The sequence below is a fragment of the Macaca thibetana genome, chromosome 4 (assembly GCF_024542745.1).
Source record: "Macaca thibetana thibetana isolate TM-01 chromosome 4, ASM2454274v1, whole genome shotgun sequence".
Lineage (NCBI taxonomy): Eukaryota > Metazoa > Chordata > Mammalia > Primates > Cercopithecidae > Macaca > Macaca thibetana.
The window spans coordinates 97,040,559-97,067,168 of NC_065581.1; the positions used below are offsets into that span (position 1 = coordinate 97,040,559).

The 26,610-nt window shown below is 38.6% G+C and overlaps 1 protein-coding gene across 1 annotated transcript in view; it reads right to left on the reverse strand.

Moving 5' to 3' along the window:
- Window positions 1-14,830, reverse strand: part of MCHR2 (melanin concentrating hormone receptor 2) — a 65,661-nt gene extending 50,831 nt beyond the window's left edge. Inside the window, exon 1 of the mRNA XM_050786254.1 lies at window positions 14,411-14,830. The gene's annotated coding sequence lies outside the window, so the exon portion shown is untranslated. The remainder of the gene's footprint in view (window positions 1-14,410) is intronic.
- Window positions 14,831-26,610: the final 11,780 nt, after the last annotated feature.

A 26,610-nucleotide genomic window follows, 5' to 3' on the forward strand; every position in this document is an offset into this window, starting at 1 on the left:
AGCACATTGGGGATGGCTACAAAAGGCTAGGACACCAAAAAAATGTACCCTGCTTCACAGTTTGTGCCGCAGTCAGTGTGAGATCGTTAGTGGGCTTTTAATTAGACAGCCCTGTTCTGATGTTGGTTGGAGTACAGGCAGGGGAAGAACTGGGGAAATGAAAAGGTGCCATGGCCAGTACTAGGCAAAGGGAATAAGCAGGTCTTCTGGTATGGCGATGCAGGTTGTGCACTGCTCAAAGGTGCCACATCCAAGTGGTGGGAGGTGGGACGGAGGGAGGTGGGTTGGATGGGGAATATAATTTACTTCACAGACATTATAGTTGGTGTATTTATTAAAACAGTTTTTCAGTTGATAGTGGTAGAGCGTCTTGTTTTAATAAAATCAGCACATTATGCCCATTTTCTGACATTATGGGAGTCCGGTGACTTGGGAACACAGAGAGTCTCTAATTGGCAGAAAGGTCCATAGACGCAGCACTGTACACCCAAGGAAAGAAACTGTCCCAGCCTGAAAGAATCCCTGTACTTTGCCCTCACTGAGGGCAGGAGTCATGTTTTATTCATCTTTCTTTTTTCCTATCACCTAAGATAGCAGCACAGTATGCATGTTCCATTGAACTTCGCTACAACCACAGTAGCCACTAGCCACATGTGGCTATTGAGCTTTTGCAGTGTGGCTTGTCTGAATTGAGGTGTGCAGTAAGTATAAAATATGCACTTGATTTTGAAGACTAAGTGTAAAAGATGTAAAATAAATCCTTAATAATTACTTTATATTGATTACACATGGAAATAAAATTTTTACTAGAATAGGGTAAATTAAATGTATTATTAAAATTAATTTCACCTGTTTCTTTTTACTTTTAAATGTGGCTACTAAAAAATTTAAGATTACATATGTGATTTGTATTTGTGCCTCCTACTTGTCTTGGGCAAAGCTGCCTGGGAAAGCTGACTACAGAGAATATCCTTGACAACAATTCATACAGTGATTATTTACGTTGTTGCTAATTTAATATCCTTTAATTAATCTAATTCTGATTTACCTTATATCCCTTTTAAGAATTCCATGAGGAGGGATCTTTTAGTAGGTTTAAAGAAGAAAATTGTTGAAAAATGTATGCTCCTTTGCAGAGACAGTTAAATTAAGAAGAAAAAAAATTTTTCAATGACTTAGCACTTTGCTCAACTGATCTACAAGCCTTTATTTTGTGAAGTGAGTTGTTTGTTGTTGAAATTTGCTAGCATTAAAGTACTCTCATATGAACTTGGTGACACATTCTTGTTAAAGATCTTTGTTTAATTTGATCATTTCAACTTACAAGATGATTATTCTGTTTTGTATTTTTTCTATAAATTAATGAGAAAGTAAACATTCTAAAAGCACACTAGCACATTTTACTCGACCCGCTATGGGCCCTTGTTAAACACTAATTCTCAGGTACACATATAAATTTTCCCAGCATCACAGTCTTACCTATGGGGATAAGTGAGATGTTTTAAAAGAAGGCAATGTGCTCCACTGAATCTGGACTAAGCTCACTTTAAGGAAAAATAATTTTACTTGGGACCATCTGGTTGCCAAGTCAGGGCAAGCTGAGACCGAAGTTGTTTCTGCTAATGTCCTGGTCGGATCCAGTTCTGAGAGCCTGGGGGAAGCTTTCGGAGGTCAAGATAGTTCTATAGAACTATGGTTCATCCACTAGCCTTCTGAGAGGCAGGGAAGAGCTGCCCACATAGTCAATGGGATGGACTTGAAAAACTTCAATGTGAAAGCATGTGTGTGTGTGTGTGTGTGTGTGCACGCGCGCTCACGCACATGCACGCAAGTGCGCGAGAGTGAGTGAAAGAGAGGAGAGTGACAGAGACAGAGAAACGTAATTTTCGAGATATAACCTTTCCAAGGACTAGATCTACCATCGACATAAAATACCCTCTGTATTGGGATCTTCACTGCTGAATCAAATTATGGATGACTTAAAACTGGGAGTGAGGTATTTAATAGCAATGAGAAAGTGGAATAATTTTTTATTCTGCCAATATTCAGTGCTCCACTGACAGGTACTGATTACATGAAACCAGCTCCAAAAACATCAAAGAAAAGATATATCCATTCAGACACTGCAATCCCAGAAGGATTGCATGAAAATATTAGCATTCATTTCTGCTGCAGGTTTTATGATAAAAAGTTATTACATATTTGAGTGCATGTCAAAGCAGGGTTGCAAATTTAACAAAAGAAAAATCCTTAGATAATCTTCATATCTTTCAAATAGGTCAAATGCTTATAAAATAAGAGACATTTTACTTTGACAATCAGAAATCAACCATAGTAAAAATAAGCACCTAGAGGTTTTTCTAGCTGTCAGTCCTTTTGCTTATTAATTTATTATTATTATTGTTACTATTTTTACTTTAAAAGTACAGATTGTCCAACGCTGTGGTCCAAACATTAACTTAGCAATCCTATGTCTATCATGTAACATTCTAGATTGAAGGCAAAAACCAAAAATGTCTTATTAGAGTTGAGATAAAACTGACTGGTACTTTTCTGCTAAACACTTCCCTGTGGGGTAAGAGTTTCAGGCACAAAGAAGAGGGTGGCCATAAGAAAAAACATGTTTCACTACTGGACATTGGCTTGTGACTGGAGCTGTTTTCCTGAAAACTGGAGTCTGCCCTCTGGGAAAATCTTCTTTCTCTGTGGGGATCTGGCAAGTGGTATGTGTGGTTAAACATGGAGATGTTGGGGATGAATCCAGGTTCTACCCTACAAGGATTGAGAACAGTGTCAAATTCATTAACCTATTTTGTGAACTCAGTTTCCTATCTGTTTAATGGGAATAATATAATTCATTGCATAAGGCTGTTGCGAGGAAATGAGATGTAAGGCACTTGGCACACGACAACTAGGAAATGTGTTGGTTATCACTGCTGTTACTATTCATTTCATAGCTGTGCTTTCTCTCAAGTTCTCTCTGCATGAAAGTCTCTTTCCTTCCTTGTTGATGTGGAAAGCTCTTCTTTTCAGAAATGGCTCACCTCTAAGAAACAGTCGGTGATTAATTCCAGCTCTGTGAGTCTCCCCTTTCTATATACTCTCAGGTTTTACACATACCTCATAATTATTAGTTGTGTGTTTACATGCACTTCCCCAAAACTGCTAGCTACTGTAAACACATGGTGTAATCTCAACATAATGCTTGTCGACTTTATCCCTCCCGACAACTTCCCATATATCTTGTATCTAATTCCATATTCTAGATTCTGATTTCACATCTCCCTAAACCCTCTGCTCCCTACCTGTCTCTGTTCTATTCAGACGGAATTTCAGGTTTTCCTCCTCACAGCTTCACTGCTTCCTTCATTAGTTCTCACTGCAGTTATGGCAGCCTTGTCTCCCACTTTGACAAAGTTCCTTTTCAGTCTTTCGTGGTCCATTTCAAATCTGCCTCCTAAATTAAGCCTCAGTTAATGACTCACATCAACCCACCTTCCCCAACCCTACTCAGGATGGCTGTTCAGAAATCTAACATTGATGTAGAAAACAATTTTAACTGGGGCCGGGCACAGTGGCTCATGCCTATAATCTCAGTCCTCTGGGAGGCTGAGGCAGCCAGAACACTTGAGGTCAGGAGTTCGAGACCAGCCTGGGCAATATGGCAAAACCCTGTCTCTACAAAAAAAAAAAAAAAAAATTAGCCAGGTGTGGTGGTGCCCATCTGTAGTCTCAGCTACTCAGGAGGCTGAGACAGGAGGATCGTTTGAGCCCGGGAGGTGGAGGTTGCAGTGAGCTGAGATTGTATCACTGCACTCCAGCCTCGGCAACAGATTGAGACCTACTCTCCAGGAAAAAAAAAAAAAACACCTAATTTTAATTGGGGTGCTATTATGGGTGCCATGATTTGGACAATGAACTTTTGATGGGGAAGTGGCTTTTTCCTTTCTCCTTAAACCTCTGACGCAGGCTGATCAAACTGAGCACTCAAACATTAGATGTTAGGGAAAGAAGTTACTTATTAGATGCTGAGACAAATGGAAAGTGACACTAGATGCTCCCTTTCTCCCTTTCGGACTCAAGACAGAGCACTGTCTTGGTGAGACTGGTCTTTCTTAAGGTATATGTGGCTGGTGCCAGCCATGATGTTTTTGGTTTTTTTGTTTTGTTTTGTTTTATCTTATTATTATTAGAGACAGGGTCTTGCTCTGCTGCCCTGGCTGGAGTGCAGTGGTGCGATCATGGCTTACTGAGGCCTCAACTTCCCAGGCTCAAGTAATCCTCTCACCTCAGACTCCTGAGGAGCTGGGACTACAGGAGTGCACCACCATGCCCAGCTAATTTTTTTTTTTTTTTGGTATTTTTATAGAGACAGGGTTTTACCATGTTGTCCAGGTTGGTCTCAAACTCCTGGGCTCAAGTGATCCTCCATCATTGGCCTCCCAAAGTGCTGGGATTACAGGTGCGAGTCACCGTAACCCTTTCCAAGGGTTAGCAACAACTCTTGGAAAAGAACTGTTTTCACTCCTGAGTCCTCATACTTAGATGTTTGTCTACAGAGGATGTCACAAGTAGAATTAGGTCTCAAAAAGCCATCTGAGCTAGCAGAATATGCATGTCAATTATCTTTCCTTTACTAGGCCCTATACATACTATTTCATTAAATGGAGCTGCCCACTACTCTGAACTTTCTGAAGCAAGCCTGATCCTAATTGTTCCCCCAAAAAGAATTTGAAATCATCACATTCAAGCTTTTGTCTCACCACTCTAATAAAACCATTGTTTTCAAGGTTACTCAATCTTACTGTTGGCTAAATCCAAGTAATTCTTCTTTGTCCTTATTTTAGTTGGTTTCCTGGCAACATCCAACATCATTGCAAATTTCTTCCTTGAAACACTCTCTTCTCTTGACTTCCTTGACATGATGCTCATCTGTTATTTAAAAAGTGTGCCTACGTTTGCATTTATCTGATACACCTTTGCCTATATTTTTATTTTTCAACCTTTCTGAACTGCTTTATTTAAGGGATGTTTCTTATCTACAGCATAGGGTTGGATATTCCATTATAAACCAATTTGAAGTTCTTTTTCCAATAATAGAGATAGAATTTAACTCCTTTGCATCTATCATAATAACAGATATGTTTGTTTTTAGCTCTGGAAGGAAGGATTGGACTCTTTACAAGGGGCTTCTGATTAGGTATCCTTTAGCTGGCAGGTGAATCATTTGGGATGTCTTTGCTAGTTTCAAAAAACTCTATACAAATGGCTTAAACATAAAGGGTATTCATTATCTTGCCATAATAAAGACGTCCAGAAGTATTTCATATTTTGTCTTGTTATACACACATGCATGCACATACACATGTATACATATACATATATATACACATTTATACATGAAAGAGAAACATTCATTTCTCTACATTTTTCATGGTGTCTTTTTGTTTTTTAACAATGTTTAGGAAAATGTATATTTTTGTTTTATAGGTTACCGTTGTTTAATTTTACATGCTACTTTTAGACTTTAATTCTTTAGATATTATCTTTTAGTTCTTTCATATGTAACTCACCACATACACAGAATTTTTAAAAACCCCGTGATCACCTCAATAGATGCAGAAAAAGCATTCAGTAAAATCTAGCATCACTTCATGATAAAAACCCTCAAAAAACTAGACTTAGAAGGAACTTACCTCAAAATAATAAAAGTTACATATGGCAACCCATAGCTAACATCATAGTGAATGTGGAAAGGTTAAAAGCATTCCCCCTTAGAACTGGGACAATACAAGGATGCCCACTTTAACCACTACTATTCAAACTTAGTACTGAAAGTCCTAGCTGGGGCAAGCGGTCAAGAGAAAGAAAGAAAAGTCATCCAATCAGAAAAAAATAAGTTGAATTATTTCTGTTTGTTGATGATATGATCTTATGCCTAGAAAACCCTAAGGACTCCTTGAAGAGACTCCTAGATCTGATAAATGACTTCAGTAAAGTTTCAGAATACATAATCAATGTGCAAAAATTAGTAGCATTTCTATACCAATAATGATCAAGTTGGGAACCAAATCAAGAACTCAATCCCATTTACAATAGCTACCAAAATAAAATAAAATACCTAGGAATAGATTTCACCAAGGAGTTAAAAGATCTCTACAAAAATAACTACAAAACACTGATGAAAGAAATTAGAGATAATACAAACAAATGGAAAAGCATCCTATGCTCATGAATTGGAAGAACCAGTATCATTAAAATGACCAAACTGCCCAAAGCAATCTACAGATTAAATGAAATTCCTGTCAAATTACCAGTATCATTCTTCAGAGAATTAGAGAAAGCAATGCTAACATTCATAAGAAACCAAAAAAGAGTCTGAATAGCCAAAGTAATACTAAACAAAAAAGAATAAATCTAGAGATATCACGTTACTTGACTTCAAATTATACTGTGGCTATAGTAACCAAAACAGCATGATATGGGCATAAAAACAGACACACAGATCAATGGAACAGAACAGAGAACCCAGAAGAAAAACTACACACCTCTACAACCAATAATCTTTGACAAAGCTGACAGAAACATACACTAGGGAAGTACACTCTATTAAATAAGTGGTACCGGGAAAATTGAATAGTCATATGCAGAAGAATGGAATTGGACCCATATCTCTCAGCATATACAAAAGTTAATGCAAAATTGGTTAGACTTAAGTGTAAGACCTGAAACTACAAAAATCCTAGAAGAAAATCTAGGTAAAACTATCCTGGACTATCCCAGGCAAAGAATTTATGACTAAGTCCTCAAAAAGAAATGCAACAAAAACAATAGGCAAATGGGATTTAATCAAACTAAAAAGCTTTTGTACATCAAAAGAAATAATCAACAGAGTAAACAGACAACCTACAGAATAGGAGAAAATATTTGCAAACATTGCATCTGGCAAAGGGTTAATATTCAGAATCTACAAGGAACTGAAACAAATCAACAGGAAAAAAAAACAAAAAATAAAAATAACCCTATTAAAAAGCAAGCAATGGACATGAACAGACATTTTTAAAGGAAGACATACAAATGGCAAAAAAACATATGAAAAAAATGCTCAATATCACTAATCATCAGAAAAATGCAAATTAAAACCATAATGAGATACCATCTTACACCAGCCAGAATGAATATTGTTAAAAAGTCAAAAACCAACAGATATTCAGAAGGATGCAGAGAAAAGAAATACTTACACATTGTTAGTGGAAATGTAAATTAGTACAACTTTGCAGAAAACAGTATGAAGATTTCTCAAGGAGTTAAAAAAAGAACTACCCTTTGATATAGCAATCCCGCCACTGGGTATGTACCCCTCGCCCCAAAATAAATCAAGTATCAAAAAGACACCTACACTTGCATGTTTATCTAATGCTATTTACATTAGCAAAGTCATGCAGTCAACCTAAGTGTCCATCAACTGATGGGCAGATAAAGAAAATGTGGTATATATGTATACTATGGAATCCTACTCAGTCACAAAAGATAATGAAATAATGTCTTTTATGGCAACATAGACGGAACTGGAATCCATTATTCTAATTGAAATGACTTGAAACAGAAAGTCAAAAACCACACAGTCTCACTTATAAGTGGGAGCTAAACAATGGGTACACCTGGACATACAGAGAAGAATAATAGACATGGAGATTCTAATAGGTGGGAAGGTGGGAGATAGGTGAGGGATGAAATAATTCCTATTGGGTACAATATATCCTATTTGGGTGATGGGTACACTAATAGCCCCAGACTTCACCACTATGAAATATATCCACGTAACATAACTGCACGTGGACCCCTAAATATATAAAAATAAAAAAAGGAAATGATAACATTGGAATATTTCCCCTTCCTCGCTTTTTTCCTCTGGCCCTCCACTGCTGAATTTTGGTCAACATAATATATTTTTAGTTTTAGCTTTGTACATCTTATACTGTATTGTGTTGCATTGCATTGCATTGCATTGCATTGCATTGCATTGCATTGCATTGCATTGTATTGTATTGATTTATTTTTTGAGAGGGAGTCTTGCTCTGTTGCCCAGGCTGGAGTGCAGTGGCGTGATCTCAGCTCACCACAGCCTCCACCTCCTGGGTTCAAGCGATTCTCCTACCTCAGCCTCCTGAGTAGCTTGGATTACAGGCACATGCCACTGCACCCGGCTAATCCTTATACTTTAAATGCTTTTTTTGTCAGTATATCCTTTGACTCAGACATATTACACAAGGCCATAAGTGAATTTACTCTACCTTCCACCTTCTTTCCCTCTTCCTCTTCCAGTTTTGGTTAGGTATTTAAACCAATTTATTTGGTTAGGTAATTAAAATTTTTCACAGCATATAATATGCCATCCAAATCCCCACACTTGCTTTAGGATTAGTTCTACAATTAAATACATTCCATGTTTGCCACCATTCTTTTTACTTTGGGTTAAGGAATTTGTCAAAAACTATACAAAAATTAGGTAACAGAGCCAGGATTTAAACCAAAGTTTGACACAACATTCCATGCTTTTTCCACTACATTATGCTTCTTCCAAAAGTCTACATACACACACATACACACATACACACATACACTTAAAACTACACTGAAAGCAAAAGAGATCAAGACAGTACACAGAAAAAGTAAGCAAAATATAAGAAATTAAGAGTTAAAAAGAAACAATAAAAATTGAAATAAATGGATAAACACATAAAAGAGACTGAATTCACTTCATTAGCACCCCAAAATAAACACTGTTTTAAAATTTTTTCATGTGGGCACAAAAGGTTATTTTTTTTTATTGATAAGATTGGCAGGCCAATATTGAAAGAAAAGAAAAGGAAACAAGAGACCAACAAGTCTATAGAGGGTTAATCATTTCTTCAAAAAGGCATTAAAACAGGAGGCTAAGTTAAAAATCATTAGGGATTATTTGCATCTCTGGAACTAAGGCAGCCATAGACTTCAGCAGAATATTTAACTCATTTGATGTCCCAAGGGATGGATTCATTGCAAGAGTTTTCTGATTTGGTTCTCTGTGGATGGCGTGTAAATCATTTGGGTTGTCTTCAACTGTCAGTTACAGAAGACCAGCCCTAAATAGCTTAAACATAACAGTGAAGTCCATAGAGTAGACTTTCGCAGGGGAAGATAGGGTGGTACTTTCAAGATTGCTTATTTCAGTGGCCTAATAGTGACATCAGAGTCCAGGTCTTTTCCTTCTTTTCCACTGCAGCTATCCTCAGCACACAAATATTTTCCAAGGATGGTCCCCACAGGGATACCAGATGATTACAGCAGCTCATGCTCATCGTCATGTAAGCACAATAAAAGCCAGAAAGGACCATCCCTTCCTTGTGGACATTTTAAAGAAAGTGCAATCCTTTCCCAGCAGCTGTTTTGCACACTGGCCCACAAGTATCATGGCTGGAATTGTGTCACATGCTCTCTGCCACACCAATCATTGCATTGGTAGGAGGACTGCAATTACAGTAATTGGTCTAAAGTAATCTCAATTCATCCTCCCCCATGGGGCTAGAAATGGACACAGACTTGCCTGAAGCTCAGAGCCACCCAAATTCAAGGCAAGGAAAAATGAGATTATCAACCAACAACATTTGTCATAGGTAGAAATAGAACAGAAAGACCTTCCTTTTACCCTCTACCTCTCACTTTTGAACATTCTTAAATACTATGGAGGATGAGAAGACACATCAGTCCATCTTTTTTACATGCATCTTCTAACAGTTGATTGTTATTGGGCATATGTTGCTACCAGCAGGCATATACCTTTTTCCATATAATGAATGGCACACTAGGTTTCTCTTCCAGAATGGCCATCAGGTAGTATTTATTTATGACTAATGTTAGCTTCTCAAGGCCTTTATGAGTCAATTAAGAGACCAGCCTGAATGTCTCCATGAGCTAAATGGACGTTTACCCACATGCATGTACATAGTCATATTCATGAAAACACCTATGACTCCTACGAGAAAAATAAATATTAAACACAGGTTAAAAACAAGCATTTCAAATGGCTGAAAGAGGGTCTAAGATCATATGAAATACACCACAGGTTTAAAATTACTACCCACCAGGAGGATCACTTGAGCCTCAGATTAAAAAAAAATATTAAATTAAAAAAATAAATTAAAAAATTATTAATCAAATCAAATTTTAAAAATATTAAATTAAAATCAAATTAAAATCAAATTAAAATCAAATCAAAATCAAATTAAAAAAATATCAAATTAAAAAAATATTGCCTGGATTTTCATGAAGGAAGACATAAAAACCAAGATAAAGAGGTAAAGTGCCAATTTTAAGCAAGATTTATAGAATGGTTGTAATGTGCCAGATACTGTATTAAGTACCTTATGTACATTACCTCACTCAAAATTCACAGTCAGATCAAAGGCAAATACTAGTATTATCTTCATTTTGCCAAAGAAAATACTGAGGCTAAGAGGGTAAGGATATTGCTCAGGTTCCTCTGTAAGTGAGTGGTAGGGCCAAAAATTAAACCCAGTTGTGTCAGGCTCTAAAATTATGTTTTGACCTTTGACCTCTACCCTGAGAAGACAATGGGAACAATGGTCCCCCTGAAATGTTTCCTCTCTCTTTAGGGTCCCAAATTGCTCCTGTAGAGCTACATAGACCTTGTTTAATAAGTCATCACTGCTGCTTGAAAGAATCAAGAAATATTTCGAGAACATTACATATGTCTCTGATATAGAGGCTCTCTATAAAGAACAAACTGTACTCCCCTTCCACTTTTGGAAATATAAAATATTTTAGGCAGAATTTATGGAATAAATGCCTTAATAGTACACAATTTTATAACATTTTTATTTAAAAAATGTTTTTATATGTGTTCTGTGAAATAATCTCCCTCAAAGACAGCAGCTTCTTTTAAATTTCTGAAGAATTTTAGTTGGAGAAAAAAATTCACCTAGATTTTTTAAGTAGCAATACATAATCTTTTTTTTCATTTCTAAGATTAAAAGGCATTTTCAACCAAGTACATTTGCAAGTTCATTGGCTTTAAACAACAAAACAAAAACTAAATTCCATCTTACTGAAATTGAGCAGAGCATTGCAAATGAATTAGCTCAATTATTTAGAAGGTGTGGGATGTCAGGTATATTTAGAACAAGGTAGGACCCAGGTTATGAGACTTCAGTGTTCTGCAACCCTACATTAAAATTGGAGTAATGAGCTACTAAATGTATCAGACTTGAGTTCAGCACAGTAAAAACTTTGCCAATATTTTACATGCTTAATACAAATCCCAAAGATAAAACTTTTTCTCATAAAGCGTGATTTCCATCTATGTCTCTCTGAATGTTAGAGTCATAGGATAAACACATTATTTACCCTGTATGTGTGTGCGTGTATTTATTTACCTCAATGATGATCTGATAATCATGCCAGAAGCTAGTATTCAAGAGAAACTTTATTAGTCCTGAGAGTATAGAAAGATTTAAAAGTGTATGTTAATTAAGTAAAATGTACGGTGAACTTATTTGGAACTGTATTTAATGAAATACACAATTGTTACTGAGCTGCATGGCAATTAGCTGTAAGTCATACAGAATTTACAAAAGACTGTCATTTCATCAGCATTAATTTTACACAATCAATCTAATTTTTAAAAACTTTTCTATAATCATAAACTTTTCCCTGGATAAAAGCCATTTACATAATTCTGTCTCCTCTTCTCTCTCTCTACATTTTTTTCCTTATCTTCCTGCCCTTCACCAAGATAGAGGAGGACCCAATACTGGGCCCTGCCCAAGGCCTCAGCATCCACCTCTCCTCCTTCCCACCTGATCAGGGCATCAGTGGCTTGGAAGCTCCAGGCCCTCGGTTCTTCACACCTTGGAGCCACATGTAGCATGTCCTTAGATATGCATCTCCTGGTTTATTTGGAGGCGTCTTTATGACATTCCCAATAATGTTGGGATGGGACAGAAAGGAGAAACCCAGGCATGTGGTGAAAGGGTGGTAACCCTAGGGAGAGAAAGGGCATATGCCAATGATTCTGGAATTGTAGCATCAAACAGTTTGGGGTCAGAGGAGTGAGAAGGTGCAGGCATGGAGATAAAGAGTGGGGAAAAGAGGGGAGCAGAGCAACCTGTGGGGCCCAGGATCTCCGTAGGAGACCTTAGCGGTGAACACATGCTCTCCAGGCACAGCTTCTGGCAGATTCAGCCTCAGCTCATCCTCCTCAGGGAAGCTGGAAGACAGATGGAGCTGGAGGACAGAGCTACTTGGGCTTTCCCTGACAGCCCTCACCAGCAAAGCATACTTGCCTTCCTAGAAGAATTTGACAAATTTGGGCCTAATCTTAGCTCTGTCATTTTTAGCAGTGTGACTTTAGGTAGTCACCAACCTGTCTGAGCCTCAGTCTCCCCATAGGTGAGGTGAGAATAATACTCTCTACACAGTTAATGTGAGGATTTAATGAAATGAAGCATCCGAACATTGCCTAAAACAGAGCAGGCTCTTGACAAAAGTGTTTTTCTTTTCTTCAGCCCTGAGGCATGAAGAAGGTTCTTCTTCTCATTTCCAACTTTGCTCTATTTTCCCCACCGGTATTTATTTCATTTCAGGTTTTAGAATCAGAATGTTAAAAATAAATACATAAGGGATTGGAGGTGAGTAAATTGGAGACTGAATAAGTGATGGCTTGGGTTTCTTCCGGCTGGGTTGAAGGAAGAGGAGTCATGCTGGGTGAGGGGGTGTCACTGCGGAAGGCAGAGGCATCCCGGCATCTTGAGGGCACAGGGGCATTTTCCATCCCTGTGGAGTGGAAGCTGTGACTGTCCCTTGCAGGGCATCTAGGACCTCTGACTGGACAGTCCTGGACCATAGGTCTAATGGGCATTCAAAGGTCCTGTGAAGGAGGAGGCTCCCCACCCTGCCCACCCAACTCTAGGACTAAAGTGCTAGGCTGGGGAGTTTGGGTGTCTGGTAGGATAATTGCTGCCTCTTGTGCATTTAGCCCACGACTTGGGTTAAATCTACAGGCTCGCCTCTCAAAATAGACACTGGACTTAGCAGTATACATAACAGACCTCCCCTCAAAATCTATTTCTAGTTTTTGAGGACAGCCAGGCTGACACTAAAAATGAAACTGGTTCTCTCATAGCATCTTGGACCTGTAGGATTGTTCCTGGCTCCTCTTTAAAGTGCCTGGTGGCTTTTCCTTCCCTATTCAATCTCTGTCTAACTATCTACATTAATATTTCAGAAACATTCAGTGGCCTGTACATTGGTGGTACTTTATTCCCCAGGCTTGAAAAACTTTTTTCTTGGAATTGGAATGCTTTGTGCAGTCTAATAGTCTGTGTTAGGCTAAGAGTCGAATAACATTGCCCTTGTAATTATCTTGTCACAGCCATAAGACAATAAGTGAGGGCATGTCTGCTCTGCAAAAGGCCAATTCAATTGTGACCTTAAACAGATGTTGTGATCCAAATGAAACACATATAATGGGTTACCAACCAAATTCAGTCATTTCCAGCCAGTCAGTATTCCCCCCTCATCTCTACCCACTAAGTTATACTAACAAACAGGTTATTATTTAAGTAGAAAAATGCAATATTAAGAAGTTAGAAAACATTCATTGAAAACAGACTGCCTCCGCATTTGCGCTGAGCTAAGTTCTATGAAATACCTGCGCATTTCTCAAATCCAGACGATTTTATGTTCATGCCTGATTCTTTAGTGGTAGCTTCAGGACCATTTTAATAAGAAGATTCCACCTCAAACAAAGATATTAGGCTTTGGGGCAAAGCCTCATTAAAAAAATACAAGAAGCACATTTTTAGAAAGAGTTTTTCAAAGGCTGTCAGAAACCCCAGCTGAGTTGCAAGGGCCTAGGCTACCTCCTGCCCCCCTCCCCAGTTCTCTGACAGCTAACTTCCCTAGGGCCATTGAGGAGTGCAGATGACCTGACCATGCAGGAGTCCTGTGACAGAGGAGTAATATTAACTAAGTTAACTAAGTGGGAAGGGGGGCTTCACAGAAGTCCGTCCGGAGGCGCGTACAGGAGACACGGGGATCTACCTGGAGGAAGAACTAAATTTGTCTTTTCTAGTTCAAAAAAGCCTTCCTGAACTCTTAGCAAACAAGCCAGTGATCGCCTCCTCGCCTTCGCCACTTTAGTTCAGCCTCTTTAGTCCCCATGGAGAGCCGGGATGAACTAGCCCCGCGCGCTCCAGCGGTCTCGGTCCGGGCCGCTGCTTCCCGGAAAGCCACTCCCTCTTTCTTTTCCCACCTGTGTTTCCATTTTCTTTGTCGAGTACGAAACTAGCCGGCCACCCACCCGCCCCTCTCCGTGGCGGAGGTGCCTCCACAGAGCCAAACTTTGTACCTTCTAGGATGGAGAGGGATCCCCCAATAATCAGACACTACCGGCGAGCCAGCCCCAGGGAGGGGCGACTGGTGGAGCTGGCTCCAGGCCGTTCCCGCCGCGCAGCCTACGGGCCCTGGGGCGCGCCCACGCCCGAGCCCGGCCCCCCTCGCGGCGGCCCGCGGGACGTCACCTGGGTGCTGGCGTCCTCCCCGCGCGGCGGCGGCCCGGGCGCCCTTCCTCTCTGCGGGACTGCAGGTCTATCCGATAAGCGCGCGTGGCCAAAAACAGCTCGAAGCGGTTCCCAGCTGCGGGAAGGTGGGGGAGGAGTGGGAGGGTCTCTGGGACCGATTGGGAGCCAGCCCTACCTCTATTTCCAAAGCGGGAGTCAAGACACAGGAACAGCCAAACGCCCGAACCAGCGGGGCTACCTTTGTCACTTCATCCAATCCGAGCATCGGGTGCATCATGCTCTTTTCTAGGAGCGTGGGGTGCCTTCGCGAATAAAATCTGAAGGCATCTCTGCTCTCGCGGAGCTTGTTTTTTTTTTCTTATTTTCAAGTGCTTTTCTTGACTTCGGTAGTCTCTAAAGTTCCTGTGAACATTTGTAGGTGTTTTCAGCTAAGCAGTAATAGAAACCCGACCTTCTTTTTATATGATCAAATGTTTATTGATGTACCAAAGGTTTAAAGGAAGGGCAGGGGGAAAGGAAAGAGGAAAGAAGAAACCTATAATACCACCAAGGAACTTGTTTTGTTTTCACGAACTTTTAATCCACCCAGTACAACTGCTATAATGATCTTGAGCTTCATGCTTGCACCCTGATCAAATCTGCTGTCCTTAGTGGCTACTTAGCAAATAAGGTGACAAGGACGAAGCTGGAGTTGGATCACTTCCCACCCAAGGGAGTCTCATACGATTTTGGAGACAGGCAGCCCGCCCCGCATTCCATCCCAGCTTTATCCTTTACTGTTAGGCATATGACCTTGGGCAGATTCTTTAATGTTTCTAATCCTCAGTTGCTCATTTGGTACTACCAGAATTGTAAAACTTCCCTCCCAGGGATGCTAAGAGGCTTCACTGGCTTGACATATGCAAAAGCCCTCAAATCAGGCCTGGCATGTAGTTAGTGCTCAATATGTGGTCCTATGATAATTATAGTCATTATAGCACCTTTCAGAATCCTTCCTTCATCTATAGTGTGAGAAGTCAGAGTGGCATGGCAAAATGTCCTGTGTTTCACATTAAGTTAGGAAAACGAGAAAAACTTGAAAGGTTAGTGACATTGGTTAAAATTTCAAAATTTTTAAAGCAAGTGTAGAGTTAATGATTATACATTTCAGAACTGGAAGTCGCCTTAGAGTTAGCGTTTGTGCAAAAAGACATCATCTCTAAAATATCTCAGAAAAACCAAGGAGATATGAGTATGGGAGATTAAATTTAAAGAGAATTTGGATTTCAAAGTGGGAGATTTCAAACCATCTCTTCGGAAAGAAAAACAAGAAGAAACACCTGACCCATTTATCAGTCTGATTATCTAAACCCCCTCTACAATACCCTTGTGGAAAAGCCTTTTTCAAGTTCTCCGATAATATAAAAATTCAGCCCACTATGAGTTTATACACCTCATGTTTTTTCCAAGTTAAAATCTTGAAGTATATTTTCCTGTTCAACTTTTCTATCCGTGACCAAATGTTAAGTCATTTCAAAGAAAACTCAGAGTGGCTTGTCTTGAAGTTCTCACTTGTAGGCAATCTATTTTAAAAAAAGACAGGGATATTGGTAATGCCAATTTTTGCTACTTCAATTCTTTGTTCCAGTGATTGATAATGATGAGGATGATGATGTTGACAAATTCTATCTAATTATGTACTCTCAATGAAGGATGAATAAATATCGTTTTGTTGTTGTTGCCAAATTGAAAAGTGAAGAATACTTTTTTTTTCCTAGCCCAATATATTGTATTGTGTTTTATAGGGCACTGGTGGCTAGAAAGCCTGTGCTAGAGATCACTATTTAGGAAAACATTAGCATATGAGGCCTAATTGCATCCTTGCTTATGTTTGTCAATTTCCATTGATGTCAATGGAGGATATGTGGCCTCATCTTACATTTTAGCGCCACTTTTTATGTATACTTTAAAAAGTATCATTACATTCTTTATTTTTATAATAATTGGCAGGTACACAAGATGGGTGTTATCCCATTTTACTAATAAAGAAACTGAGGTTAAAAGTTACAGTAAACCATAGACAGTGAAACAGAGGCTGAACCGGAAATAGAATCCCACCCAATTCTCACGCAGGACCTTGAGCTTTCTGATGAGGTCACATGGTTTAGATAATGGTAGGGGAGCCAGAATGCCCAGTTAAAATCCCACCCCTCTAAAGTCCCTGCCTTTTTTTCTCAGCTGGAAACTGGGAAGTTTGTCAGACAAAGCACTTCAGTTTACTGGCAATTTATGTGTTGGGAGGTGGCTTTGTGGGCAGAGCTCCTGCTGACCTGGTTTTTTCCTACTATGGCTACAGACTTCTGACTATGCTTATCAGAAAAACTTTCATTTGGTTCAAGGATTTTTGGTGAGTCTCATTAATTATGGTTTTATAACAATAAAAGAGATTGGTCCAATGACTGACCCCACATGCTGATGAGAATGAGGCTTATTGTGTTCCACGCGTATATATACCATAGACTGCAGAGTGCCCGCAGTGCGTTCTGATCTCTATTCCTTCTCATTAAGGGATTGTTCAGGAACATCTCTGTGCTGACTTGGCATGGCTTTCTTCTGAGGACCCAGGCTGTTCCTGAGCTCCTCACTAGCCTGGGCTGGGATATTACTTGTCTCTGCAATCATCTGCTACCCAGCTTGGTCTTTGGCTCTGCACTTCCTCAAAGTACAGTCTCTGAGAACTTAGTCTTAATCATCCACTCCTATCAAAGGATCTGATTCCCTCCAAAATCCTTTATAGAATCCTGACTGAGGTTCTCTAGGAAAATGATTTCTCTCTAAACTGAACCCACTGTGTCCATATTGATTCTATGAACTGAATTTTCATTGAGCTTTGACAACAGAAGGGATTTTAAAGACCAATTAACATGAAGAATTTCTGCTAGGAATCTAGTAGTGGGTTCCATTTAGATTATAATGTTTTAAAATGTCTCTCAGGCTGCAGCACCTCAGGAAATCAGCCTGAATTAGGAAATTCTCAGGAAGTTAGTCAGATGTCATTTTGTGCCCACTAACATAAGCATTGCATAAAAAACAGTGAGATATTGCAGTGTTTCTGAAAGCATGTCCTGTGGAGCACTCGTTCCATGAGATGATCCATAAACAAAGGGTTTTGTTGTGAGAGAATTGTTGGTCCTAGCTCTTTAACCCCTCCTTGGATCCACTCCTTGCAATAGCCTCATCACAGATGGAGCATATTTCATCACTCCTTGACTTTGGGCTTGGCTATGTGACTTGCTTTGTCTAGCTGAATAGAGATTACAGAAACAGTATGACAATTTTAGCAGTAGGACTTAAGAAACTTACTGCCTTTTCACTGCCTCTTTTGTACCTCTGGCATTGTCCAAGAAGAACATGTCCTGGTTAGCCTGCTAAGCCAGGGAGGATAAGAGAAGCATAGAAAACACAAATTCCCAGGCCTGCTGCTTGAACCAGAAGTGTTCCAGTCAAACTTCAGCTCTATAAGAATAAATGATGATTGTTCTGAGACACAGTTTTGGTGTGGTTTACCATCTGGAATTATTGTGGCAGTAGATAACTAGTAAAATAGTCAAAAGAGTTTGGGCCACATATAACTCCCTCTTCTCAGAGTCATAGCCCACATTAATATATTAAAGGCTCTGAGAAGGACTGCATTAATTCATTACTTCCCAAACTCATTTCATTTTTTACCTTTATATTATAATAATATCATATAAAATATACACTTTGGATTAAAAAACAAAAAAGAAGAGCAGTTTGCCTAAGTGCTAAACTTGTTATTAAGAAACCTGGATGAACTCTTAGAACAACTGACAATGATTTTCAAGCCTTACCAATCCATCAGATTTAAAAAGTTTGCTTATTAGTAAATTCCCATTTACCTTCTCATGGCTGCTAAATTTCACATCAGTGACTTGTCTGGTACAGCTCTAAATTTCTAAATGATTAAAAATTATTTTCCACTTCTGGTGCTAGCCAAATTTCAGAATGATTTTATAATTGGTATAAAGAACATTCATTTTTTAATAAATGACCAATGAATTATATTGATCAATTTTAATTAAATTCATTTTTTCAAATAACAAATCTAATATTTGCCATTAAAGTTGCTTAGCAGCTATGTTGGTGTTAAAAATGAGAATGAATAACCTAAAATACTGCCTGATCTCTTTTTCTCTTAGTTATTGAGAAATGGGGAGCACTTTTAGGAGAACTCTTTTTTAAGCTTAGTCACAATGCCAAGGCTTGGAACTGCTTTCAAGCACAAAAGAAAACACAGGGGTTGCAGGAAACATATAGAAAACACCTCCTTTTTCATTTAATTTGGTAACTATGAATCATTGTTGATATCTGTTTATATTCCCTAAGGGGCCTTGGCCTATGCTTTCATTTCAAATACATGTGCTCATGTTGAACAACTACCATTGGGAGTGATATTTGTACAAGAATTTATTTCTTTCCAACTTCCTGAGGAATGGTCACAGCTTATCATGTAAGCTGTCTCAGTAAGCATAAAACATTATGACCTGGAATGTCTCAAAACAAAGTGAAAAATCAGTTGACCTTTTATACTTTTTCCTTATTCTAGGTGGACTTCTTTCTTTCCACTATATTAGCCCCTGACTGGCTGGTCTATGGTACGGTGCTATCTATTAACTAATGTGTTAGTAAAATTATTTCATTTTAAAAATCTTTTATTTTAAAAGTGGTACTTTTAAAAGACATTTATTCCCAATAATAAAATGCTTGGAGTATTATTCCAGATACTAGGGGTACAAAGATGATATCATCCCCGCCAATGAGGACCTTGCAATCTTGTGGTGAAAATAAACACATGAATAGATACAGTGCAAATGAAATGAAAGTATGATATCCATTCCTAAGATAGAAGTAAGACATGTTAATTGAGTATTCTTAAAGGAAGTCATTTTTATGAGTTTGCTCATGTTGGGTAGCAGAATTTTGATGGGTTAGTGAGTTGAGGTATACAGCCTAGTTTTTATTCTTTGAAAAAACATGAAGGGTGCTTTACCTTGGGTTCTAAGACAGACAATCGCCAAGATTCACTGTGAACTACCATCTTTAATATTTGGAATGAGAACTACGTACTCTACTAAACAGTTGCCCTAAGGCTAGTTATAGATAATAAGCTATATATAATATAAAAAGAGAAAGTGGATGTTAATATCCAACTCCATCCTTAGGAATTATGAGAAACTTTGAGGAAACAAATTTCAATGAACTGTCTTTGGCTTAATCCACTCTGTATTTCTCCTGCTGCATCAGGTTCCGTAACCCTCTGCTATGTCTCCAGTGCTTTTTGGGCTAAAGTAGAAATGCCAGGGCTGGTTTTCAGTCTCAATTAATTTGCACAAGTTTCACTTTGGCTTCAGAGTTTGTAGGGATAATTGCCTCCCCAAATGCTCTGGGAAATGCATGCTCTTATTACAAGGGTTACCATATATCTCAGTTTATCTGAGACAATCCCAATTAATGCCTACTGTTCTGATGTGACTATTAGTTGCATCTTATGCCAGTGTAATGGATTAATGGGGCAGCCACCTATTTGTCCTGCTCACCCTGTGGGAAAGGGATGGGAGTGTTATAGTCTGCTCCCTTTGTCTTTGAGATAAGAGCTGAAAACAGAGCAGAAATGTGGGTGCCATGAAACTTCCTGTGTGCACATTAATATCTTTCTTGGGGGGCAGTAGCTCAGAATTCTAAGGTTTTAACATTTCATGTCCCCATCGAATTAGCGTCATATCCTTCACCTCCCATGCATTCATTCTTTGAGAGTGAAATGTTTAAATGCCTACATTTAATATTTACATTTATGCTTTTTGAATAATTTTTGAATTATATGATTTATAAATAATTTATAAATGTCCTTCATTTTACTGTAATAGCTATTCAGAAAAATGATCTAATTTACTCAATTTTAGTGTAGCACCGCCATAAATTCAATGGGAAATTGAAAAGAACTCACTGGTTTGCTGTTTCTCAATGTTGGTGAATTTCATCTCTTTATTTCAGATACATTGTGTCCTTGTGTATTGAGTAAAAATAGCTCCACTATCTAATAACAAAGACGTACTGTGTTTGACAAATTCCAGATTATAAAACATGTTTATAGTGGAATTGATAAAATTCATAGTAGCAGCACTGTAGGGAAGACAGATCTATGTAATGGGTCTAGGTATGGATTGGAATCAAGTCTAAAGGCCCCTTGTGTAAGTTGTGTGCTTTGAGGGAAGTAATTTATTGTTTGGGAGCCTCAACTTCATTATGGATAAAATGAGGAAAGTAAAACTTGCCCCACCCACTTCATAAGGCAAACAAATGTGATGAGTGTAAAATAACTTACCAAATGTAAAGTACTATGTGATCATAAGTGGTAGCAGAGAGCACTGTCCTTCAGGCTGTTTAGAGGTATTATACTCACAGAAGAAAATATATCCACTTAAAAGGTGAGATTTCTTAGTCTATCTCTCTTTCCATTGGCAATTCCATTCCCCCTATACAGACTAAAGCTCAAACAAGTTCAAGCCAACAAGAATTTGTCAAGAATTACTCTGCACCACTGGGTTTTGACTCCTGCCAGTGCCTGAACTTGATTTGGTTATAAAGATAAATAAGATATGATTCTGCTCTAGGGAGCCCACAATCCAATGAGAGAGATAGACATACACAAGTTAATTTCAATATAATGTAATAAACAGTGTAATTTTTAAAAAAGTCACAGAAGAATGTGGAGACACTTAGTAAACCTGATTCTCATAAGGTAAGTTTAAAGAAAGATTTCAGGTGTCAATGATATTGTGTATGTCAGAAAGCCTTCTGTAATAATCATTATGGCACAGTTCTCAGGTGTAACAAAGGGTCAGAGATTACACCTCCTTGCTCCTATAAAAATAACAAGCACAGATTTTGTTGTAGAACAGACCAGTGCCTAATACCTCATTCGGTCAATTACTCGCTACATTTCTGAGCTTCAGCTTCTTTATCTGTGGTGCAGGGGCAATAATATCTACCTCAGTCTGCTGGAATGTCAGCTTTACAAGGGCCTTTGGCCTCTTTTGTTTATTACTGTGTCTCCGTCACTTAGAACATGGTAAGCACTATGGACGTTACCTTACATAGATGGTAAGTACTCAATAAATATTAATAGTTGTGGAATTTGTTTAGTAAATGAAGGTAGCTATTCATCTCCCAATCACCATTTTTTTTTTCTTAATTTTAATCAAGAGCCACCATAAAGTCAAGGAGATATTGGACAGGGTCCACTGGTTTACTCTTTGCTTCTCAATTCTGATCAATTTCACCTTTTTGTCTTTCAAATATGTATTTCCAAGGTACACAGTGTCCTCGTATATATAGTAAAAAAGGCACTGTTACACAAGACAAAGGCAAAAGGCAATGGACAGGCCATGCTCATGATGCTTCCCTGTGTATATTCACGTGGTCTGCCATGCTGCAATGTCCTTCCCTATTGAGAAATTTGCAAGGATCTGAAGCCTCAAGTCTGTATATAGAAATGATATCATCAAATATGCATACTTTTTCTGTTTCTCAATGTTTGGAGTCTCTGTTTTTATAAGTGTTCAGTTATTCTGAAAACAACCTTTTCCCAAATTGTCAAAGAAAAAACTGTGACTATGCTAGAGTAGCTCATCCATCAAGCTACATCCTTTAAGTACTTTCTCATCTAAAGGATTGACAGATTGCACATTTCACTGGAAAGCTGTCACACAAATATTCCCCTGGAGAGTTGGTAGCTCCAGAGCTTGAAGAGTTGGATCTCAGAACGGCAAATACCTCATTGAGAACCAGCGCTAGCATCAAATGCAGTTCTCCCTACTGGCCACTTGGTGGCAGTGCCAACTAAGTGCCAGCTCAAGCCATTAGCGTGCACACAAGCATGTGATTCCCAACTTCTATTCAAATTTTAGGACATACAGGGGGTTTCTGGTAAATCACATGGGCTAAGGTAAACTTTGCTTACTGACAAAGAGGCTATATAAGAATTTTAAAATAAATTTCTTACCCTGATTTATGACATTAGGTTAGGCCCCCAGTTAGGTTACACCTAAAAAGGTGAATAATGGCAATTTCCTCAGTGTCTTTTAATAATCTCTACCTTGACATCACACATAGGTCAAACATAATCCAGGTCCTATCTCAGAACTGGTTATTATCCTGAACTGCTCCACCTCATAAATCTTAAACTCTGTTCTCTGACCACAAGCATCTATCTCTCCCTCTTTGCTGTTATCACAAAGATGTGATTTCTCAGAGATCACAGTCTCTTGAGCCCTTCTCTTTCTTCCTGTTTTCCAGATTCAATAGCCCATCCTGCAACCCTTCTGTATTAGGGTTCTCCTGAGAAACAGAATGAATAGAATGTAGACGGTAGATATATAGATTAGATAGATTAGAGATAGATAGATATAGAGATAAAGACTTATAATAGAAATTGGCTTATATGATGACTGTGGAGACCGAAAAGTCCCACAGTCTGGCATCTGCAAGCTGGGAACCAGGAGAACTGGTGGTGTAACTCCTGTTCTAATTCCTAAGGCCAGAGAACCAGGAGCTCCAATGTCCAGGGGCAGGAGAAGACAAATGCCCCAACTCAAATTGGGAGAGTGAATTCACCATTAGTCCACTTATTTGTTCTGTGCAAACCCTCAATGAATGGGATAATGTCCACCTGCATTGGTGAGGGCATAGGCTCGTTGCTGCACCTCTTTTGCTGTAAAGTGAGTTTCTTGATCAGAAACAATGCTGTGTGGAAAACCATGATGGTGGATAAGGCATTCTGTAAATCCACAGATGACAGTTTTGGCAGAGAAGCATTGCGTGCAAGAAAGGCAAGTTTGTATCCAAAGTAAGTTTCTATTTTAGTATGGACAAAACACTGCCCCTTCCATGATGGAAGTAGTTCAGTGTAATCAACTTGCCACCAGGTAGCTAGATGATAACCATGGGGAATGGTGTCATGTTGGTGTTCAGTGTTGGTTTCTGCTGCTGGCAGATTGGGCACTCAACTGTGGCCATATCCAAGTTGACTTTGGTGAGTAGAAGTCCATGTTGCTGAGCTCATGCATAACCACCATCTCTGTCATCAGGACCACTTTGTTAATGACACCATTGGCCAATGACAAAAGTGGCAGGAAAGAAAGAAACTCTGGTATCCACAGGACAGCTCATTCTATCTACTTGATTATTAAAATTCTCCTCTGCAGAGGTTACCCTTTGGCAGGCATTCAGATGGGACACAAATACCTTCTTTTTTTTTTCTCATTCAGAGATGTTTCCTCTCTGTGTGTTGGCCCATTCTTTCCCAGGCTCCTTTAACAACCCTTTAAGTGTTGCTGGAATTCTTCCTTAGATTTCTTTTCTCTCTATACAACCCCATGTGACCTCTTTTATGGCTTCAATTATCAATTATATACTAAAGAATATACTCCCAAAACAATATCTTCAGACAGCTTGTCTAAACCTGAACTCCTCATTCCTTCATGTCTTCTACCAAGTTTTTTATTTTATTTTATTTTTTTTACTCACTCTGTTGCCCAGGCTGGAGTGCAGTGGCATGATCTCAGCTCACTGCAACCTCTGCCTCCTGGGTTCAAGTGATCCTCGTGCCTCAGCCTCCCGAGTAGCTGGGATTACAGGAGTGCCCCACTACACCCTGCTAACTTTTGTATTTTTTTGTAGAGATGGGGTTTTGTCATGTTGGCCAGGCTGGTCTCGAACTCCTGGCCTCAAGTGATCTGCCCACCTCGGCCTCCCAAAGTGCTGAGATTATAGTCTTTTACCAAGTCTTCTCATCCTTTATTCTTCATCTCATTAATGGTTCTGTTAACCACCTAGTTATCAAATTGGAAACCTAGAAGTCATGCTTTACTCCTTCCTCTCTCTCACTTCACAAATCTGTGTAGGCACCAAATTCAGTTAAATGTAGTACCTTTACATCTACTGAGATAGCTCACTTCTCCATCTCCATAACCACTGCCTTAGCTTAGGCTGTCTTCATTTTCCCCCATAAATTACTGAATAAGTTGCTCATTCCTTCTCCCAACAAACCAATTCTCCAAACTCCTGCAAGAGGGAATTTCAAACAGGAAGATCTGATTTGCTTAAATTCATTTTTGGTTTTTCATATTATTCAGCATAAACTCCTAAGCATAAAGTTTTGGAAATGCATTCTGAAAAAGTGAAACAAATGACAACTTTCTGAAGCTACTGGAAACTTAGATAAAATGTTTAACATTAAAGAGAAACTATCTGTTTTGTGGTAATGATGTGAATTTAAATTTTGGTGGAGCAAGGCTTTGTGGTAAATATAACATTTGTATTAACATAAACATCTATGGAGAAGAAATAAATTCGAAGCTGTTTGTCATGTACAGATAAACCATAATTGTATTCAAACAAACTATGATATTATATCTGTTAAAATACAGTCTGTAGTTGTTGCAGTTTAAAGAATTTAACATATCTCACATGGTTAATGTCATAAAATATTTGCGATGAAGTTGATATTGAATCATAAAACAAGCTTTGACGTGGCAAATTGCATTTTATCTCTTTTCTTCCCATCATCAATTGAATTTTACAAGTGTTTTAGCCTTTGAAGAACTACTTTGCAAGTAGATGTTAATGCTCTACAACAGCGTTCAACTTTTTGTAAATGAGCTTTTTAACCTTTTAGTATATTAAAAAGTCACCTGTAAATCTATCAATCATTAAACTGTTCTGTGAATGTAATGTCAAAAAGTCAGCTTTGGCAGCATTTACTGAGTTGAAATTATTATAAAGAAAGCCTGCACCCAGATCCCAGATGTTGCTTTTCTAAATATCATTCTCCAATAAAAGCAACCAGGGATCCTTTGAGAATGGTTGATGTCAGCAACTCTCAGTTTCAGTTAGGACTGGAACACGGAAAATATAAGATGAGCTTGAAGCATTTGTAGCCCCAGGAAGCAAGGAAGAACCCCTTAAACAAAGGATAAAGGCATGCCGAAGGGACAAAAGAGCCAACCTGAAAGAGCTCCCAGTGGCCACATTGGAATAATTTGAAAAACAAAATAATAATAATGTTGGATTATAACTGAAAGCATAGTATGATTATACATGAATCTGCACTGAATATATATATACAATTCCCCTGGAATGGAAGTATAATTCCCTCCTCCTTGAGTATGGACTGGGCTTCGTGATTTTCTTCTAAAAATAGAGCATGAAAAGGAAGAAAAATAATATCTTTATTGTAGAGAAACCTGGCAAACCCTACCTTAAGCAAGTGATCGTGGTTAACATCACTAGTGCTACGGTATGTTGACATCCTGTGATGAGAAAGGCATTTCACCTTTGTGGTATTCTCCCAAACCCATAACTCCAGTGCATCATAGGAAAAACATCAAACAAAAACTGAAGAACATTTTATAACATATCTGACCAGTACTCTTCAAAACTATCAAGGTCGTCAAAAACAAAAACAAAGACACAGACTAAGATGAGACTAAGGAGATATGACGACTAAATGTAATGAGGTATCCTGGATGAGATCCTGGAACAGAAAAATGACATTAAGGAAAAACTAATGAAATTAGAATAAAGGGTGGAGTTTAGTTAATAGCAACATACCAAAGTCGATTTCTTAGTTATGAAAAGTGTACCATGGTTAAAGCATGATGTTAACAAAAGGAGAAACAGGGTCAAGGATATACAGGAATTCTCTGCACTACTTTTAAAGTTTTTTTGTAACTCTAAAATTATTCTAAAAGAAAAAGTTGGTTTAAAAAAGAAAGCCTATAATATGGAAAATGTTAAATGTATTAATCCCAGAATTTTGGGAGGCCAAGGTGGAAGCATCACTTGAGCCCAGGAGTTGGAGACCAACCTGAGCAACATAGGGAGATGCCATCTCTACCAAAAAATTTTAAAAATTACCCAGGCGTGGTGGTGCACACCTGTGGTCCCAGCTATTCAGGCAGCTAAGGTG